Source organism: Mauremys reevesii, linkage group 8 (assembly GCF_016161935.1).
Source record: "Mauremys reevesii isolate NIE-2019 linkage group 8, ASM1616193v1, whole genome shotgun sequence".
In the NCBI taxonomy this organism is placed as follows: Eukaryota; Metazoa; Chordata; order Testudines; family Geoemydidae; genus Mauremys; species Mauremys reevesii.
This window is the reverse complement of record NC_052630.1, coordinates 31,232,521-31,254,374: the sequence shown is the minus strand read 5'-3', so window position 1 is coordinate 31,254,374 and position 21,854 is coordinate 31,232,521. Positions and strand designations below refer to the sequence as shown.

Below are 21,854 nucleotides of genomic sequence, written 5' to 3'. Positions count from 1 at the left end.
ATTTATGCAATAGACAAATGGACGCTAAGGGCCTGATTCTCCTCTTAGTTACCCTAGTGTAAATCAGGAATAATTCCATTGACAACAGTGGAGTTAAACAAGTGGGAAACCAGTGTAAATGAAAAGAGAATCAAGATTAAGATGCGGCCAATTTTTTGTATACTTATGTCCTTCACCATAGTACATCCTGGGTTCACAGACATAAAAAGCTAGTACTCCACCAGTGTAATTTCACTCCACAGTTTTCTTGAAGCTACAGTATTATTTACTTTCTGCCCTAAACATCTATGCACTTTAAATTCCATAGTGTTTGTAGAATTGAAAACAATTCTAGAGTAGGTATTCTAAAACATATGATATTGCATTGTGACATTCCCGTGGATTCCAGACCAGTGGAGGGCTGTGTCATCCCTGAAACATTGGGTTCCTTACAATGCTTTGCTGCAGTAGCTCCCATCTGGGTTGCTCGCAAACAGCCTTCCAGCATGCAAGCCACACCCTCAGTGAGTGAGTGTGTATAACTTCAGGCTGCCAGCCACATGTGGGTCATACTCCAGCTTTTACCAGCCTTGATTACTGCTGCAGGGTGACCTCAACACACTCCCAGTCCTGGGTTTCCCCCCCAAAATGTGTTTTCTGTACTGTCCAGCCCTTTCCAGAACATTCCAGAAATATTAAGCCTGTTGTTCCTTTAAAGGGAATAATTCACAACAACTTGCCACCTTAAATGGAGTTACCCAGACAATTTAACTTACCAATACGCAGATTAGTTTCAATTAAAGAATGAAACAAGTTTAGCTATAAAGATACAGATTTTGAGTACAAGTAATGAGGCATAAGTATTAGAAATGGCTATATGAAAAATAAAGATAAAATGCTTCCTAGTGCCTAACTTAAACTATACTTGATTCAAAGTCCTTATAACATCCTTCTAACATTACTGACCAATCATTTCAGGTCAGGACCTCTCCACCACAATCCAATGGCTGTTTCTTTTGTCTTCTTAGATGCAATGAGGGGGATAGACAGGGAGAGAGATCCCTTTGGGTATTTGCCCCTCACTTTTATAGTTCAGTCCTCCCTATAAAGTTCTATCCAGCTGAGCAGAAGGAGACCTTGTGTCTAGTAGGAAAAATGCTTCATGCTGTTTTCTTTCACCTGGGTGTGCTGAGATGAAGATTTTCTTTGTCTCCATTCCTTTCTCTCATGCTGTCTGAGGACTCTTTACAGCTCATATGGAAATGGAGGTAACCATACATCCCTTTGTTTAAGACCTGCTTGATTGGGTGTGCCTAACTGCGGCTATGTGAGTTTGAACAGGTCCCTTTAACATTATACGGAGGGTGTGGGATTTCATAACTTTGCATACAACATTGCTACCTACATTTCACCATGATATTATTGACCAGTGAGTTATTCATTTTCAAATGATGCTTTACAAGGTATATTTTGTACAAAGATTATTACAACAGTGTGTAGGGTGTGAATACAGGGATGCATTTGGTCACATGATTACAGAATGATAACTCTCTTACTGTTTTTAAAGCCATCCTGTAGAATTCTATAGCAGAAATAGATTTTTTTCACTGAATTCTATAGAGCTTTTCCATAAACCTATTGTTGTGTGCTTTGATCTTCATCCAGAGGTGGATACATGTGAGGGGTAGATGAAATGTAGAGATGCTTACAAAATACTTTGGTATCTTTCAGGCAGACAAATATATTAAAAAAATATTTGCATCATGATAGTGTTCAAAGTCCCAAGTGTTCTAGATACTGAATGGAGTAAAAAAAGGAACCTGCTCCAAAAGCTTGCAGAATAAAGTCAAGACAAGACCAAAAAAACATGTGTAGCAAACAAACTGAAGGAATGAGGGGAAGAATGAGGAAACTGTGCTGAGAACATGTTTACACTGACCCAACAAGTTACATATCAGAAGAATGAGGAAACTGTGCTGAGAACATGTTTACACTGACCCAACAAGTTACATATCAGGAGTCCCTACTGGGCATTTACCTAGCTGTTATTAGCAGTTCCTTGTATGCAACACAGTGTTGATGGCTCTTGAGAGGGATTAAAGCAGGTCAGGATTTGCTACATTGTGCAAGAATAGTGTTCCACATATAAGAGGCAAAACTGAAGTAAAGATAAAAGTGTTCATGGAAACCATAGCAAAATAGGTGATGGAGGCTGGCATCATTGAGGAGATGGAGATGCAATGCAGGAATGGATTAGTAGCGAGGGATTCAGCTATAAAGGGCCTCAAAAGGAAAGAACAAGAAGCTCATGTTGCATTGTGGAAAAGAGTCAGTGGACGGATTTAAAGGGGCACATGTATGGAGTGGCATGGCTAGAATTACTAGAGCTAGCCAAGATATTTTTAACTAAAAATGTTTTTTCATTGGAAAATGTAGATTCATGAAAACCAAAACTTTTGGCAGAAACATATCCATTTTGACAAATGTTGTCAGGAAAGAAAGAGAGAGACACCCCACGGTAGTTAAAAGCTATGGGGTTAGGGCATTTATTCACCTGCAATATGGGGAGATGGTTCAAGTTTCCACTCTGACTGATTCAGAGCAGGGACTTGAACATGCATTTCCCAAATACCAGGTGCATGCCCTAACCACTGAACTATTCTGGAGTTGGGCTCAGTCTCTCTCTGCCTCTTCCTTGCATGACAAATCTCAGGTCTCTTTTTCATTCCATATTGGAAGGAATACAGATTTGGAAACCTTACCATTTTTCACAAGATAGAATTCTTCTTTTCCAGCCAGTTCTAAGAATGCCAGGCCAGAAACATGACCTTGGCAACTGTATTTGGAATATACCTGATGGAAGAGAGGAGAATCCCAGGGAAAAATTGGTTGGAGCAGTCAAGGCAGGAAGTGATGAGGACTTGCACTTCTAGGGGTGCAGACAGAGAGAAAAGGCCTGTCATAGAAATCTTATAAATGAAGAAATGGCAAGAGTTGGACATGGCTTGGTTGTGAAGTTCTAGAGAGGGCATAGTCAAAGAGGATAACCATGTTTCAGGCCTGAGTGATGGGGATTAGGGCTGAGTTTTCAACCATGATGGAGAAAGAAAGAATGGAGTGGGTTCAGAAGGGAAGACACAGAATGCAGTTGTGGACATGTTAAGCTTAAAATGATAACCTGTCTCTGACATTTCCTACAGGATGTCATGCTAAGATTTTTTATTATGGGTGTACTAACTAACAACACATTTCTAGTTCTCTGTTGTATTATGTGCCTAATCTGCATATCATTTACACCTACCCAGAAAATCCATTATCAGGAATAAATATTAGATTAGTGACTTGCAGTTTCTGTATAAAAGAAAGATTCACTTGAGACCAGAAGAATTTAAGAGCTTCTGAATGAACACATTACAGATTGAAGGGAACTCATTCCACAGGTAAGACCCGTTTCTCTCTGTACTGTTGGTTCTGTAGGCTGTTAATAAAAGGCAAAGAGACAGCCATGTAAATAGTATTTGGGGGAGGAAAAAGACTTAATCATTGATAGGTAAAAATATCAAAATATGACAGCTGTTATCTGAGTATTAGTTACAGTGTAGAGTAAAAGATATTAAAACCATGCCTCATTCTAGCTTTGCCCCAGAAACAACTTCTCTCATGAATTGCTTAGGCAGTTAAAAGGAGCTTCATTATAAAAAATAATACTTTGCTCTTCACACCAGTACATCTCAAAGCGTTTACCAAAAAGGTCAATATCATAATCCCCATTTTACAGATGAGTAAAATGAAGCACACAGAAATGAAGCAACTTGCCTAAGGTCAACTAGCAGGCCAATTGCAGTGCTGGACATAGAACCTAGCTCTCTGGAGGCTCAGTCCAGCACTCTGTCCACTCGGCCACACTGCCTAGGGACAGGTCTATATTAGAAGAGCTACATTGGTGCAGCTGTAGCGCATCCATGAAGACACTTTATATTGATGGGACAGCGCTCTCCCATTGGGATAATTATTCCATCTCTATGGGAGGTGGAAGTAGATCAGTATAGACAGTGCTTAGGTCACTGTAATGTGCATTGCTCAGGTCTTTTTCACACCCTTGATTGACATAACTTAGATCAACTTAGCCAGTAGTGTAGACCTGCCATAAGTTTCAAATCAGAGCAACAAGTAGGGGTCCATAAATAATCTGACATTTTGTCAGCCTGCTCCCTTGACCATCATTACTTCAGTATTCCCTCAGCCAAGCGAGCTCTCATCCATACCCCAGTCTCCTTTGGATGGGGTAAATTATTCCACTGCTCCAGATGGATCGGAACAGATGAAAGCACAGAGCTAAATGTTGTCATGTCATCAGCACATAGTAACACTGCATCCTATACTTCCACACTAACCCACTGAATAATCTTGTTGAGTAGTTAAATGTAAGGGAACCCAAACAAGAGTCCTCGGGATATCACTCTACCCTTTGGGATCTTGACCTTCCAGAAGGAGAGACTGTTGTGTGGCTAAAACAGAAGACTAGAAGCCAGGAAATCTGAACTCTATTCCTAGCTCTGCCACTGACTTCTTCAGGGAAGTTCTACGGCCTGTATTATCCAAGAGGTCAGACCAAATGGTCATAGTAGTCCCTTCTATCAGTCTGCACGGAAAAAGAACGGAGACACTCAAGCTGGCCCCATCTACCCCTTTGAGAGTCCACATGAATGTCAACATCTCATGGTTAAAAGGTATCCAAGGTATCTGACAGAGCTAAAAGAATCAGCAAGGACATTCCATGTCCCTCCTATACCTGATATAGTCTCCATATTGTACTAGGCCTTAAACCAAGCTGACAGGGCATCAGAGATCTGATGGCTCCAGACACTGCTAGAACAAATAGTCTTCTCACCAGTTTTTTGCACATAAAAAAGGGTTTGAGGCAGAGTGATGTTTGGAAATACTTTCAATGCCAAGGGTCTAACAGTCACTTCCTTAAAACACTGATATCTTGCCCTCCCTTATAGGCATGGACAATTGACTCCACTAATGGCCCAAAAACCTTCCTGCTGACTGTCAACAGCCAAGTGAGGCACGAATCTCACTCAAGTATAGTAGCTCACACTTCCCCACTGTTCCAGCTCTCAAAAATGAGTCCTGCTATCACAATACAAATAATAATAAACAACAAACACCAACACCAGCAGATACTAAGTCAAAGAACATCCCAGTCGTCTTAGTTTGTGTTTAGCAATTTTTAAAATTCGTGTTCCTCACCTGCTAATTAATTAGGATTAAATTTGTTGGTGAAGATACGTTGCACAGAATATTGTACATAACCCATGAGGATTAATAGATAAAAACAAGAATGTGAAGCCCAATCTCTCACCTCTGTTGATGCCATGCAATTGTGCTTCTCCAAACTATCTGAAAGAAAAACTTCCTGAAAAAAATAATAAAATTTCTTGAAACACTTCAGGTTATATTTACAATCCTTTTTAACTGTGGGGAGCAATTTTTTGGTTAAGTTGTTCAGAAACAACTCCTACTGCAACTCTCATGAAATCGATGTACTGTAGAGTCTGACTCACTCACCATGAAATAGGACAGTTGGCCAAAATACATGTTGGGATGAAAGTCTCAAAGGGGGGCAGTAAATGACATGGGTGGGAGGGCTGAGCAATAAACAAGAAGTTTATTGAGGTTGATTGACCACAGCACAAATTTAGAACATCCTACAGAAAAGTCCAGTCCCCACTTCAGTGCATTAAGGAATGTTTAACTTAGTCATCTAGTTCTTCTAAAGCTGATATATGCAGACTGATTTTGGCAGCTTTTCAGATGAATGCTTGCATTTTTCTTCAACGATATGAATAAGTGAATAATTGATTTTTCAGTTTAGTGGACAAACTGAAAAACAAAATGGTTTATTTTGAACAACACTGAATTTTTCCAGTGTTTTTGTTTCAGTGACGCACCAAGAAAGAACACTTTTTAAGTGACTACCACATTAAGCAGCAGCACATACTCATCTTAGGCCCAATAATTTACTTGGGTGCTTTGATATGCTGATAGTGGTTCTTATCTATATTGAATTATGATAACTTGTCTTATTTTTTACCTTATTGTTGAAACTTCTGCTGAAAAAACCAACAAAGATTAGGGATGGATTGTGGCTAGCCCCGCATGGGTGTGCAATTAGAGGGAAAGTGAGGAGAAGACTCAGGGTACAGCTACAATGAAAAAAAAACCACCGCAGAGAGTCTCAGAGTCTGGGTCAAGTGAGTTGGATTTGTGGGGCTAACTCTATGGGGCTAAAAATAGCAGTGTAGATGTTCCCTCTTGGGCTGGAGCCTGGGCCTGAAACCCAGTGTGTGTGGGGGGAGAGGGTGTCTCAGAGCCTAGGCTCCAGTCTGAGCCTAAAACATCTATGCTGCTATTTTTATCCCCATAGCATGAGCCCTGAGAGCCTGAGTCAGTGGACCTGGGCTCTGAGACTTGCTGACAAATGTTTAGGTTTTTTTGTAGTGTAGACATACCGGCAAAGCCTTCTGCCTCCATGTGTTTGAGCAAAGGGTGCCTGCAGACTCAGTCCCTTTACTCTCCAATATGCAAGGACTGGAAGTATCTAGAGTGTTAACACTGATGCTAGGCATTCCGCAGTGTACACAGCGCACAAACCAATGGACAAGGACAAGGTGAAAGCACCCTATAAAAAGATGCCACAGCCCTTACTCTGGCAAACCGCTGGCTGAAAACCAAACAAACTTGTTAAATTATGTTTTTCCCCAACATCATTTTCATTTTGAAGGATTCAAAAAAACTGACCCTTTTTTGGCCTTTCATTTTTTTTCAACTCTTATGAATACAAAAAAAAGATTACCAATGTTTTGTTTAACAAAATCCTAGCATTCAGTAATTTAAAAGCATCAATAACATTGTTTCAATTAAAATTTGAACAATTTTCACATGACACTTCATTTTCTAAAAAGGCCATTTGACAAAAACATTTTATCAAACATTTCGATCATACCCACTGCCCCCATCCTCCATAAAGCATCTGTCTGTAATAAGCCAGAATAAAGCCCTAAATATTCCTCTTACTATGAGAGTTAAAACCAAATAATCTTTTGCAAATCACTCGAAGAAAATAAATCCCCCAATGATCACAGGGAATTAAGGAAAAAAATAACCTTGCTTTGATATATGGATTTTTAAATTGAATACAAGAACATAACTTTTCAGCAAGGTTGTGCTCATTTTAGTTTTTGAATTAATGACAGGTAATATTTATTTTTTATCTGCCACTAAAAGTAAGTTTGTGCTGCTGCTAAGCTCTGCTCCTGTGGGCTTTGCCTTGGACTCACTGTTTTCAGCTGTATCCACTGCTGCAGCCACCTCCTTTGGCTTCCTTGGGGGCTGCCTTGGGAGCTGTATTCTGGGCACATACCACTCTGCCCTCTGTAACTTCCCCATAGCATAAGGTGCACCATAGGTTTTGTTTCTTTAGTTTAATAAGTCATAGTTTGTTAAGATTATAAAGCTTGTAAGTCTCACCTGCCTTGCTATAGTTCGTTGTTTTGTTGCTCCATATAGCTGCTTGTTGTAGTTTGCTTAGAATTGTGATATTTGTTGTTTTGCCTAGTCACTGGTTAAGATAGACTTAAAAAGTCATTGCCTGGTTGTATTCTGTACCTGTTTTGTTACTTTGTAGAAGCTGCTTGTCTTTTTATGTAAGTTTAATTAAGTTAGAGGATAGATAAGGTTCTTGCTGCTCCAATCTCCCCCTCTGAACTTCCCAAACCTCTAGCTGCCTTTTTCCCCTGTGTCTGCATCACCATCTGAACTTCCCAAATTCCCCCCCTACACACTGCTCTGTTGTCCTTACCTCACAGGGCTTCAGAGTCTCTCACTGCTTGCAGCTGCATCTCTCATCAGTTGCCACTATCACCCCCCGCCCTCCTGTTTCTTGACCCAGCCTTTGGGCACACTCTTGCTATCACAGCCTCACAAATTAAGTCTACACTGCATAATTTCACTTATCACCCATATTGTATTATTGCACTGTGATTCACATTCTACTTCCACCTTTCTGATATACTTTGTATTTGCATTAATACTATTGTGTTACATTGTGTATAAGGCCACCAACCACTTAATACATTCTGTCTAAGATTGTTGACCATTCTATATAGAAGCTACCATTTGAAACTGCATCTGTTTTTGGTATGCTTTACATTCCACACTGTATCTAGAGTTGTTCCTATATAAAGTTGAGTTGCTTATTAACTGTACTGTATCCCATTGTACTAAACCCCACTTACTGTACCCCACTGTTAGAACTCCCTACACTGTTCAATAAGAAACCCCCCCACCATCATTGTCTATTGTAAACACCCTATACACCCCATCCCATCATATTTCATTGTTAAATTCTCACCATTTCCTTTTTCCTTTAATAAAGAAATTAATTGGCACCCCACCCGTGTGGTAATTGCTCCCCAAGATCCCATATACCTGCAGGCAGGGACAAAATCCATATGCAATTAAAGGACTTATTTGAATTTGCATTTACCACAACTATGGATATAAATCTAGGAATTGTGTGAGATATTTAATACTTCTTGCATACAATAGTATATGTTCTTTCTGGACATAATTTGAAAACAAGCATCTCAGGACAAGCATCTTGTTCCAAGCTATGTTCAGTGAAATAACTAAGACACTTATGTCAGCTGACTCATCAATATCTCACGTGTAACCCACTGCATTATTCTAACCATTAACAAACTTCTGAGTCAGCTCAAAACTTAATTTTTTCAAACACCTCATGCTAATGGCACAATAACCACTTCTAATTAACAGAGTAATTAGTCTTTCACCTCCCCCTTTAGCACTTTATTAGTCACTCTGGAAATAGGTCCGTTTATTTTTCTGGTCAATATTCAGAAGATCCAGGGAAGTCCCTTAAAGACTTTGGGGCATGGCAACTCCTCTGAAATGTTATGTTGAGTCTGTTGTACTCGGCCTTTATGTTGATGGCCCATGTTACATTTGTTAGTGAGTAATTTGCTCTTTCAGAAACAAGTTATTCCTCGTCTATAATTTCCAGGTAGCCCTGTTTGACTTAAACATCTTTCTCCACTGCATACTGGTGATTAGTTCTGTCTAAAATCAGTGAAAAATCAAAGTATTATATGGTCCATAGGTTCTACCACAATATAAATATTAAAATAACTACAATTTTGTTCCAATAGTGCTTTCATTTAAATGGTATAACTATAAATAAACAGTGGTATCTTAATGTGTAGGTCTCAATTTACACTTTACATTTTACAGCTGAAGCAATTGAGGCACAGGGTGATCATCTGACTCCTCCAAGGTCCCCGTCAGTGTGAAGTACAGTTGGGAACAGAATCCAGGTTTGCTGAATGCCTGCTCTATATTGAGAGAAAACATTCTGCAGCCTCAATGGATGCGTTACAGACATGTACCTCTACCTTACTCATTAAATTGCATGAAAATCTGACTTACAGGACCACATACAAGCATAGCTTGTTTCTCAGATAAGAATCTTAGAATACATCGGGAATATTTTTTCTTCTCATAATAAACTAGAACAGCGGTTCTCAACCTTTTCCATAACAGGACCATCCCGAGAGTCCCCTCCCACTTAGCAATATGGATGGGCTGAGCAATTGCAACCCCCAGGTTGAGATCTGATGGACTAGAACTAAAATTATACAATGCAGCTATCTGGGCAGTTAGAGTGAGAAGCCAAAGTTTCAGTGGGAATGGAGAACTTTCCACTTGCTTCTAGGGGAATGCAGTTAACAAGGAAATCCAAAGCTGTTCCTGAATATACATAAAGGAGAATCACAGGTTAATGTGCTACCTAGCATAACCTTGGTAAATGGTGTGCAATTCTGGAGATTGTAGTTTAGAAAGGATATAGAAAATCTAGAGGACAATGAAACTGATAGAACACTAGATGGTTAAGATACACAGGGAGTTATTGAAGAAGATATGTTTATGTAGTCTAAAAAGAATTCAGGGGTGGCATATGCACAGCCAATAAATATCTTTAATTTAGCAATATCAGTAAAGAAAGAGTTACTCAGTCTCAGATGATGGCAGAGCATGCAGCTAAAGAAGGAAAAAGCTTAGGCTAGATATTAAGAAAAAGTTGCTTCTGCATATAGTCAGAATAGACTCCCAAGTCAGGTGGACAAAGAATGGTTGCAAAAGATTCAAGACCACAACCTCCGCTAGGGAAAATTAGCATAGTTCCTTTGGCTCCATATAGAGGTACAAGGATCTGCCGATCTCATTGTCTTCCTTCAAATCCCTCTTTAAAACGAGGACTTATAGATACAAGCTATTTGTTAACTAATTGTCCGTACAGCTATTTTCATTATGGTAGCACTTGGGACCCTATTTTGCTAGGCAATGTACAAAACATAAAGACCTGCTCAGAGGAGCTTACAAACTAAGTATAAATCAAGACACAACAGGTGGATGCAGACAGACAGAGGATTATAAGGAAATAATGAGTCAATGCTGTAAGCATGAGAAAGCAGCAATCACCATAGGCCAGCTCCCTTGTCACTGTGGAGTATTTTACAGGCATCACAACAGAGGAGAGTTTCTAGAGATGGTTGCTTCAAGATAGAGATGAAACAATGTTGTCAAGGAAGTTTACTCTGTCATTGCTTATGCTATACGCATTTGTCCTTCCTGGGGATAAACAGAAATACAGTTTCTAGTGCTATACGTATGATACTATTTACAGGCAGTAAATTGACTTTTAGAAGTTTCCCATTCAGCAGTATGATGATCTGTCAACCTGTGGTGATGCTCGAGCCTATGAACTGATGGCTCTGAGCTGGTCAGTGAATCAAAGAACAATGTGACTGTGGCACATCCTGGGCTACATACTGCCTTTGACAGATGGTGGAACACAAAAGCTATATTTGATGTCATACACGAATGAATCAAAGGTGGTACATGGCCCACAGTGCATTCTTGCTGCAGTGCTGAGAATAATATCAGTTAAAAATGTGTTGCACAGTTTCACAATATCATTCACTACAGATGGGTTTACTAAAAACCAGGGAACAAAGATAAAGCCAAAACATAGGAGGAGAACATGGCACAAAGCCAACAAAATAGGATTTACATCTAGAGAAATAGCAAAAACGTCTTAAGTTAAATAGGAGTTGGAAAGGGATGTAGTTACACCTAGTGTAATAAAAATGTCATCAGAATTATTAAGTTTGAGTGTTCAAACCAGAAGCTACTAACCCCATAAAGATAAATTGGGCTAAAGTATGACCTAAAATGGGTCAGGAAGATCAATGCACTATATACCCCAAGTAACTGAAATGGCTGCAATTTAAAAATTACCAGATTTGTCTATTTAGTTTGCGTTAGTGCTGCCTAAGAATAAGAATTCAAAACACAAAGTGAGAAAGGCAAAGCTGTGCTTGGGGAGAGAGAATAATCAAGAAAGAGAAACTGGAAATTTGACTGTAAGATTTTCAAAAGCATTGAAACCTCTGCAGTTAAGAGCTCTGCTTTCCATATGTTTGATAGAAGGAAGAGGCATACAGTCATGAACTGGCACAAAGGATGAGAACTGGTAAGGCAATGTCACATTTCTAGAATATGGAGCAAACCAACTTAGCTCATGCCAGTGATCTCAGATGGAAATAATATCTTGTTAGTTGGGCATCGGGTGTAAAAGAGTTATAGATCCCTGATTTTATGGGGGGTGGGGGAAGCAGCAGCAGGTGATTTGCAAGCTAGAATGGAGGCAAAATAGCAACAGGCTGTATGAGAAGGAAAACAGTAAGATTGCTTTGACTAGCAGATTTGAAGCCATACGATGTGTACGTACATACACACACACACGTGCTGAAAAGGCAGTTTTGGTGTAGTAACACTGTAAATTAACAGAAAATTCCTGTTTTAATAGAAAGGTTTAATAGAAAGCAGCGGAATTATGAGATAGATTGAAGTATAATCACGACTGTAGCTCTACATGCATCATTTTGTAAGCAAGTACTAATGAGTTACTGCTACGCTTAACTGAATCAGTACAGACTCATACAGTAGAAGCAGAACCCGATCCCTCTACGAAACTCAAGAGTAAAAAGGCTGGACTTGTTTTCCTGAAAGAGTGCTGAATGCCTCAGTGTTAAACAAAACACAAAATAAATGGTATGAATAATTCAAATGAAGTTCCCAAAATGTAGTCTGTGACTCTGCGGTTAATCCACAAAGTCAGACCCCTCCTTATATCTTTGGCATAGCTGAAACAGAGAGAAAAGTCATTAAACACCAGAAGCAACTGTCGAAAGCTAATCTGGAGAGAATTCTCAAGTGCTAACAAAAGCCACCAGGACTGGAAAATCAGGAAATGATGTGCAACACATAGAATTCCCCTCCATTCGCTGATCAGCAAGCAACAGCCAAGGCTGGGTATAAGCCAACCAATCCTTGGCAGTTTCTGCAATAGACTGTCTAATGAAGTCTAGCAGCCAGAGAAATATGTGAGAGATAAAATACTGAAAGTTGAGAACACTGAGAGAAATCCAGTGATTTCATTAAAGGAACCCAGCAGTGATTAAAAGTTAGAATAACAGATAGCTAAATAATAGAATATAATTCATAAGTGCATATATGCACACGCCAGTTACCCATACAGAACACCTATCTATGTAAAAAGAATGTCAATGTTGAACATATGAGCAATCAAAAATTAGGAAATGCCAAAATTAAGGTTGCCTGCACAACCTTAGCTCTTCCCCCTGATTTGTATACTTTACAATATTGTATTTAATAATGAGTACAATAATGAGGACAAAATGCACAGAGAGTTAAGATTGTACAGGCGGCCCTAATTCTGGTGTTTCCTGACAGGCGTACTTCACTTATTTTAACGTAGGGTTTTTTTTCTGACAGTTAAGGAGCCTCCATTACAACTGAATATTAATTATGTATATACGTATGTGTACGCGCACACACACAGACCCACTTACACTGACATTTCCAGCACATTTAGATGCATTGTCAAATATTGTTTTCTAAGATATCACTGTTTCACTGATACTTTCCTGACGGAAGTCCAGGCTGCTGCTGAAGCTAGAGACACAGGATCTGAATGCATGAGAAAGAAGAACTTCATAACTATTGTAAGATACATGGCTTTATTTTTTAGAAAAGCCTCCTGGCTAATTTAACCTTAAAACACTTAGATTATCTCACCCCACTCTGGCATTCCATAAAACATTGAGGTCCAGCAAAGTTGCGGGGATGTAATAATCACAATAAGAGTTTTAGTCTATGTTTCTTATAGACTGAATTTATGTATTTCCAGCCATAAGCAGGGAGCGAACCATATCAATTCACCAAGAATGATACATTGTAGAGCAAAATAATCATCAAAAACAACAAAAATTAAAAATCTCCATCAGATAGCACAGTTTGCATCTCTTTGGCAATACTTTGCATTGAATACAAAATGGCTGCCCATCATGGCAGACAGTAGAGTCCTTAAAAATATAGAGGTTTAGTACATGGAAAATAAAGGTAGGACATTTATGTAGCTAAATAGACCCGTGTTTTTAAATTCTCATTTCAAAGTTATTTTACAATAAAGTTTCCACATTTTACCATTGGTTAAGTTCTCAAATGGGTGGTTTGTCAGTGTTTATACTTCAATTAACTCCCCCTCCCCCCCCGCCCAAAGAAATAAGTGATTTTTTACCTTTCAAAGTTTTAGAGACTCCTGGCTTTCTTATATAGTGAAATACTGTGCTGCATTCCATGTGCATCAAATTACTGTGTGTCAAACTGCCATGGTAGCAGGTTCCTACATGAATGAACACTATTTTTCACTTAACCCCCCAAAACTTTTTATTCATTTACTCCCCTTTGTTCTCAATGGCAGAGACCAGAAGGATATTTTTTTTATAATGAATTGTAGTTTTCCTTTCACCTGTTGAAGCAGGTTCAGAAAAAAGAAGCTCCAGATAGAAAAATGAAGTTCAAGAAAAACAAGATGCAGAAGTACCTAAGAAACACAAAGCATTACAAGAAGCATTAGCCAGCAAGAGAATGTCAGCAGGTACACCAAACTTTATTTCTACATCCTACTAACTAAACAACTATGAGGGTGAGGGGGAAAGATTATAGCAAGCAATCATAAAGCATAAACATAATTCTGTAGTAAAAGCAACTGAGAACCAGATTACACTCTGCACCAGGTCATCTAAGCAGCTATCACTGATCACCATCACCCTCAACCTCAGAGAAGATTTATTGTAATAATACATTGCACTTTTGCAGCATCTTTCATTTCAGATGCTCAAAGAGCTTTATGAACATTAATTAAGCTTCTTAACTTCTATTTGAAGTAAACAGCATTGCCCTGATTTAACAGACAGGGAAACTGACGCAGTGGGACACAGAACCAGAGTAGAGCTAAATGAACAACTGATTTTTTGGTTGGTGGCTGAACAGAATAATTCACTTAGTTTCTAACGGAATTTTTTCAGTTTGTTTCACCAAAATGAAAAACCAGAAAGATTTCATTGGTTCAGTTTGAAATGACTTTTTCTAAACGAAATGTCACTTAGAGATGACATTTTTGAAAATGGTTATATCTAAACAAGATATTCAAATGGTTCATTTAGAAAACGATATGAACTGGTTTGGACTTTTTAAATTTTTTTTCTTTTTTATTCAGTCAAAACTATTTGCTGAATTTGATCTGAATTTTTTAAATAGCTTCAGTCACTCTGAAACTGCAGTTTCTGGCAAATTTACTATTCCTCCCCAAATTTTGTGCAGCTCTAAACCTAGAGTCCTGTCTCCATGTGCTGCTCAGACCACTACCAGCACTAGATGGTACTTTGATATTACGGTGATTGGTACCTTAGAAAGAACCTAAAATAGCCTTCTTTGTATGAATGTGGTAAACCTAAGTTCATCCCCAGTTTCTTGCAAGGGCCCACTTGGGTTCTCAGTCTGCTAGGATAACAGAAAATGGAGGCATTGTTCATTTTTTCACATTGCAGGGTGGGCTTACAGTAGACCAACAAACGGGCGGCTCTAGGAATTTCACTGCCCCAAGCACGGCGGCACGCCGCGGGGGGCGCTCTGGCGGTCGCTGCTCCCGCGGAGCCGCCTGCCGCCCTCCCGGCGACAGGCAGAGCACCTCCCGCGGCATGCCGCCCCAAGCACGCGCTTGGCGCGCTGGGGTCTGGAGCCAGCCCTGCCAACAAAGCTGGAAAAGTGGGCTGTTGGGGAGGGCACGTGGTCAGAGCAGTTGGGGGATGGGCTGATTCAGTGCATCAATGACAGTGCTGGGCAACCTGTGGCCCATCAGGGTAATCCGCTGGCAGACCGCCAGACAATTTGTTTATATTCGCATGGCCGCCCGCAGCTCCCAGTGGCCGTGGATCACTGTTCCTGTCCAATGGGAGTTGCGGGAAGTGGTTGCAGCAGCTCCCATTGGCGAACTGCAGCCACTGGGAGCTGTGGGGGGCTGTGCCCGCAGGTCACAGGTTGCCCGCCACTGATCTATGATATAGCCTCTTCCAGCAGGCTGCTGTGCAGCCTCAGACACTGCTGTCCCTGGCCAGAATCCCCAGAAGGAGGGCAGCAGCAGAAACTGCACTTCCCCTATCCAGCGCAGGAAGCCCTAGTGAGGGTTTTCCCGTGGTGCAGTTTGCACAAACCAGCACTAGCTCAGAGTCTGTTAGGTGTGCTACAAATGGTTCCCCCATGTCTCACTTTATTTCTCCTCCTCAGTATTGTTTTTTTTTTAATGGGGGTCACAGAAACACAAAGCTCCAGTTCTGGATTACACTTCCTTTCTTCTCTCTTCTCCCTTTGGGCTCTCTAAAGCTCTTTGAAATAACACAAGCAAAAGTGGGGTTTGGAGTTCAGTCTAGGCTCCCATTTCCCCTCTTGTAGCTCTTATCTTTATACATTCTGAGTTGCATGCATAAAAATTCCCCACACATCAAGTCAAGAACAGACATTCTCTGACAATCCCCAGTCCCACCTGAAGCTTGTGTCTAACCAACAACCCCAGAAAAAATAAACTGAGTTTGGAAGGACTGCAGGAGCCAACGATCTGATTATGAATTGTGACATCCCCCTGGTTCCTCTGGATCCCAACTGTGGGGATGTTTGAATTTGCAGGAAGGGCCATGGCATAATTCCTGCTCATGTTTTTTTTAGACTCTTTCCAACACTAAAAAGGCACATCCCTGTGCTTTCTAAAGAGCAAGTTGCCCTTGTCCATGGACCATAAGATCTGAGGGAATTTGCTAGTTGGCAATTGTCAATAGGAGTGAAAAAGATTTTTGCATTTCTGCACATAATGCAGGCATAGAGCAGAGTACACTGCAATATGCCATAGTGGGGACAGCGAGGTATGCATCACCACACTGGAAACCAAGCCTGTAACTGCCGATTCCTACTGCCTTATTTGGAAATTACTTTATAGTTGTTGCGAAAAGGAATTTAGTAACAGTCATACCCAAACAGACTCTCTAATCTAGCATTCTGTCTCCTGCAATGACTAATGCCAGATGCTTCAAAGGAAAGATTAAGCACCCTATAATATATCTAATAATACAACTGATTAAAGATTTGCAACCTGAAATCTAAGAATGGATGGTGGAGGTCAGCAAATCTGGCAGAGTTCCTTAACTGAGGATACACACAAGCCAGATGCCACAGGGTCAATGAGCAAAATCCTTCAGATTTCACTGGGAGGTTCAGGTTATACAGAACTCAAATATGCAGGGGCACACCCACATCCCCTCACCTCCCAGAGTTCCTTACACTGTCCTCTACTACCCCGCTTTACGTCCAGGTACTGGCACCCTACCAACTCTTGCCTCTGCTGCCTCTGGGATGTGGTCAAGGGGCTGGAAATCCCTTGATGACATAAAGTGGCAGAGAAGTTTTCTAGTGCTCTCTGGAGACCCTTAGGATCTGGTATCAGGGCCAACAGAGATGGCAGGAATGGTGGCCGATATCTAGTAATGGTAAGGTTGGTTGAGTCCCAGGTTTGGTGGAACAGGTCACTGAGTGGGGGAGCAGGCTGGGAATGAAGACTGTACAAACAACAACAGTACTGGTCTGCAACAGTTCATGGACCTAGGCCCAGACCCAAATACCTCCTGATCTGTGGTGACTTCACAGTTCCAAATGAACTTTTGGACAGCCCTAGTGAATGCAGGGCCAGCTCCAGACCCCAGCGTGCCAAGTGCACGCTTGGGGCAGCATGCCGCGGGGGGCGCTCTGCCTGTCGCCGGGAGGAGGACACGTCTGCAGGAGGTCCACCAGAGCCGCGGGACCGGCGACCGCCAGAGCGCCCCCGCGGCGTGCCGCCGTGCTTGGGGCGGCGAAATTGCTAGAGCCGCCCCTGAGTGAATGGTCATATTGTTGCCCTATTCTAGTGTAACAAGATGTGCTATTCCTAGTCACAAACTTCAGGTGTCTAATTCTTTTCAGGGTTCTACTAAACTATTTGTCTCAGCAACATGATGAAACAATGGAGTTCCACTGGTTGATTATACATTATTTACAGATTGCTGTAAATGCACCAGAGTAGAGTAGTTGCTATCCTTTTACACTGAGACAGTTTTAGAGAGCAAAACCCACAACCCATTCAGCTGAGAAGAAATCTGTCACCAGTGTAGTTTTCTCTTGTGAAATGACTGAGAACAGCCAAGAAGACAGCCCTACCAGATAGAAACACACATACTGTGGGGCTCACAACAATTTTTTCTGCATTAAAAGTTAAATCTCTGGCTCGCAATATTAAAGTGGTACCTTTAAAGAGTACTTAGTTCTCAGGATTTTAAACCCTGGTGGTGGTATTATTTAATCAATGATGATAGATGTCCAAAACCACACATCATATTTGATCTGGATCCCTCTCTATTCAGAAGAAATAAAATTTATCAGCACTACAAGGATATCCAAATGATTGATGGATGGAACAAAGCAAGAAGAATTAGAGCCAAACTCAGAAAGGAGTTCTAGAATAGCCGGCATTTGCTCTTATGAGGAGAGTTCTTGGTCCTTTGACAACCAAGGATTACCATAAAATTCACAAAATGTTTTCTTGAATGCCATTTAATGTGAATCATTAATTATGACAACATCCCCACCACTTGCTAGGAAACTAATAATTGACTCTTACCTCATTCTTTTTTAATTTGGTTGTCTCCTGCAAGCAAGTTTGGTATTATCAACATGAAACTGTGAAATTATGAATGAGGTGGAAGCATGGGAGAGGCTGAACAACAGGAAACAGTGAAGCCTGTAATGTGAAATTCTGTAAAATGAACATCATTCATTTGGCACAGCGCTGATCATGCAAGGGGTTGCTCTTTGCAGGGAAGTTTACTGGGTTCAGGTTATGTGGCTCTCACATCCCTTCTGTTTCAGGTTGGAAGGAATGCAGAATCCCAAAGCCAATCGCCGATGAAACTGTTCTGTTCCCCCTAGTTTAGGGTTTTGTTAAGAGACTTTTATGCAGGTCTAAGTTTTTCTCAGATTTCCAATTGGATTCTTAGGCTGCAATCCCATAACAAAGCTCAGGATGGGTAGACCTCTGCACTTGTGCCAAAGGCCATTGGACTCACCTGCACGACATTCATTGCAGGATCCAGACCTTACTTATGAAATATAACTAGGAAACAGTAGCTGAGAGTCAAGATACTGAGCATTATGTATATTGAACTGCAGGAAATTCTAAGAAGTGTCTTATACTTATTGAACTGCCAATCACACAGTAGTTACTATTCCATAAATCCAGCTTTTCATATTACCCTAATGCAGAATTGGTATCCAATCACTTCTTGTGAAAAAGCAACATGAATGAGTAGTTTCTAAATAAGCATGTTTTACCTGCAAGAGTTGACATAATACAAATTCTAAAAGGAAATAACAGCATGACCAATTTCAGGCAATTGGGAGCCAGTTTGCTTAAATAGTGCAGTGTCTAATTTTAGGGCTATTACACAGTCATGAAACCGCACGTGGAATCACTTGCCTCTAGATAAACAAAAGCAGTGATCATCTACACTGAATGTAAAGGCAAGCTAGAAATATTTATGCTGCAACCCCATGACCAGGGCTCCAACATGTTATGGGAATACAAATCATAATAATAATGTACCACACTTACCCACTGTTACCTAACAGATCAAATAAAAAGTTTCATGCTGAACTTAAAGATTTCTAAGGGCTTGATGTCTGCAATACTTATTCATGTGACATCTGTACAACTACCTGCAAGTGTAAGTGTTACTCAGCATAAGTAAGGGATCAAAGAATTCAGGCCCCAAAGGGAGGGAAAGCTCCTATAACTTGTGAACAGTAACTGTACATTTCTCAGACTCCTGCAGAATCCTAAGTGGACAATTCTGAAGTCAGGAAGGAAAAAAAAAAAAGCAACACTCAAAGAAGAGGTTTATTTGATGGTGCGCCTATACTTTGTCAGATAGTCCATTAGTACTGTGAGACGTTCTAACTAGGGTGCTCACTGCAAACATTTATGAGGCACAACAATGCCACGTTCTGCACCTGAATGGGCTGAATGATGCTGTTACACATTGGTTAGAAACCTGCATCCAGGACTGTTTAGTGAAAGCAATTCATTAAGGATTAATTGCTCACTAAAATACCAATATACTATAGGATACAGCTGGACTAGAGGAATGGCACTGCTCTACAACAGGGCTACTTTTAACATTTATTACTTCCCTTTACCTTTGAATGGACATCTTTCTCCTTTGTCCCTTACTTGAATTTCCTGGGGAAACATTGTGGAGACTGGTCTGGGTAAGTAATCTGTTTTAAAAGTGGATTTACTATCAGTAGCTCTGGAAAGAATATATAGAAATGTCCTGGCACTTAAACAGGTAGCAGTGCAACTGCCTCCGCACTTCATTTTACATTTCTTCCCAACACATTTTATGAAGGTGAGTGTATCTTTTGAAATCGATAGTTACTGTTATGTCCTTTTTTCTGGTGCGGGAGGTGGGGAACAGATCTTATTGGAGTTCAATTCATGTAAGGGTAGACTAAAGCTGTTGTGTTTCACTCCTGTTATAGGGAAAATGCAAGCATGTATGTATTGACAATACATGCAACTTAAATCTTCTACTCTAATATTCTAAATAAAAAAAATCTTTTCTATAGATCACAATTTATTTTAAAATTTTGTTAACCATCAGTGAAAACTTTCTACCCATCCGGTATCTTATAGCACAGTGATTTTTACAATGACTGGGTTAAAATTAATATGCTGCCTTTCCTCCCAACATCATTCAGTAAAAGATAAAACTTGTACTTAAGGAGAATACTAATTGATGCATTTCTTTCTTTAATTTCTCTCTAAATAGTCTGACAATTTTACATAACCCATATTTCAAAGGAAACCTCTGTCAAGAAACTGCTGTCTTTATTATTATTTCAGACAATTCTGCTCCTCTGTTAGGAAAACTTGGCAGCGTTAATCATCTATGCATGAGTGAACTCCTAGAGATCTGCCAGGGACTACTGGCTTCCCTCTTCTTTTTTTTTTTTTAATTTTTATTTGTTTCATACCAATGGTTGTTTTTTAATGAATTTCACCATTGGGGTGAGTGTCACTGTGTGGTTAGAAAACATTCTGCTATTGCCTAAATTTACTTAAATAATTCAAATACATATGCTTTGCCTGTTCCTATCAAATATCATAGAAAAAATATTTCTTTGAGAGAGACCAGTCAGTCCTCAGGATAGTTCTTCAAATGGGAAACATTTTTTCTACTTAATTTATTTTGTCTCTGGTTTCTCTTATTAGTCTCTGAAGCATCTAGAATAAGAAATACTCACAAAAAAAGTTCCTTTTGTACTACATACATTCAAGCGGTTTTTATTTTCTTCAGGTCACAAGAGTCACAGGAGTACTGTGTCTAGTGAACCATACCAAACTAATGAATTAATTATTAGTAGTGCTTCCACTACCTGAAAAGAGACTTTTGTTCCCAAAGAGAGGGTAAAACAAAAATAATACTTAGATAAAAGAAAAGTAGCGTGTGGGGCAAAAATCACAACATAAAATGCCCCTCAGCTATGGTAACATTCCAAAAGCTAACACAAGTCCTTGAAATAAAGCACAAAGCCTAACTCCAGCACTAAAGACCATATGACTTACAAAGCATGAAGATGAGGATGAGAAATAAGAGCATTGAAAAGCTGATGCTTTATTTCCCTCAACCTGCTACTCACAGTGATTTTTTTGAAATACACTTAAATAAAGGTAAATAGGAGCTGGAAAGCTTGGAGGTTCTTACCATCTGACAAGTCAATTAGCCCGAGGTAGTGCAAAAGTTTCAGAGAAGAACACACCACCACCACAATCCCTAAAGTCTGGAGTCCCTCTGACTCTCCTTTATTCCACATCCTTTAAGGCACCACACAGATACCCACTGGTGTGCTAGCCAAACAACTGGCAGACATCTAATGCTGGGAAATCATCTGTTTGAAGCTTTTCTTCCTGCTGCTCAGTAAGTATCTGGCTCATTTTCTCTCTTCGTGTGTGTGTGTGTGTGTGTGTCTCTCTCTCTCTCTCTGCGTTTCTCATCCTCTCCCCCTATTTCCATTTCTTCTCTCTCTCTCACATGCAAGCAATTTCTGCATTTAACAGTAATCTATGGTTTTATTTTCTCTCCCCCCTCAGGCAATTCTCCCATGAGTTTACTCTGCTCCTGAACAACTTAGCATTACGTTGCCTACCTCGGCAACGTTACACATGATTTTTAAATCTGTGTAAACAATGATTTTCTGTTTTGCTTTGGTTTTTTTTGTAACCT

The 21,854-nt window shown here is 40.1% G+C and overlaps 1 protein-coding gene across 16 annotated transcripts in view; it reads right to left on the bottom strand.

The window, feature by feature from the left end:
- The window catches only part of KCNIP1 (potassium voltage-gated channel interacting protein 1), an 807,057-nt gene that overhangs the window by 102,989 nt on the left and 682,214 nt on the right, over nucleotides 1-21,854 (bottom strand). The window contains exon 1 of one of the 16 annotated variants that reach the window (XM_039484944.1): nucleotides 5,348-5,401. The exons of the other annotated variants lie outside the window; for them this stretch is intronic. The gene's annotated coding sequence lies outside the window, so the exon portion shown is untranslated. Of the gene's footprint in view, nucleotides 1-5,347; nucleotides 5,402-21,854 lie in introns of those variants that run through there. 16 annotated transcript variants of the gene reach the window in all.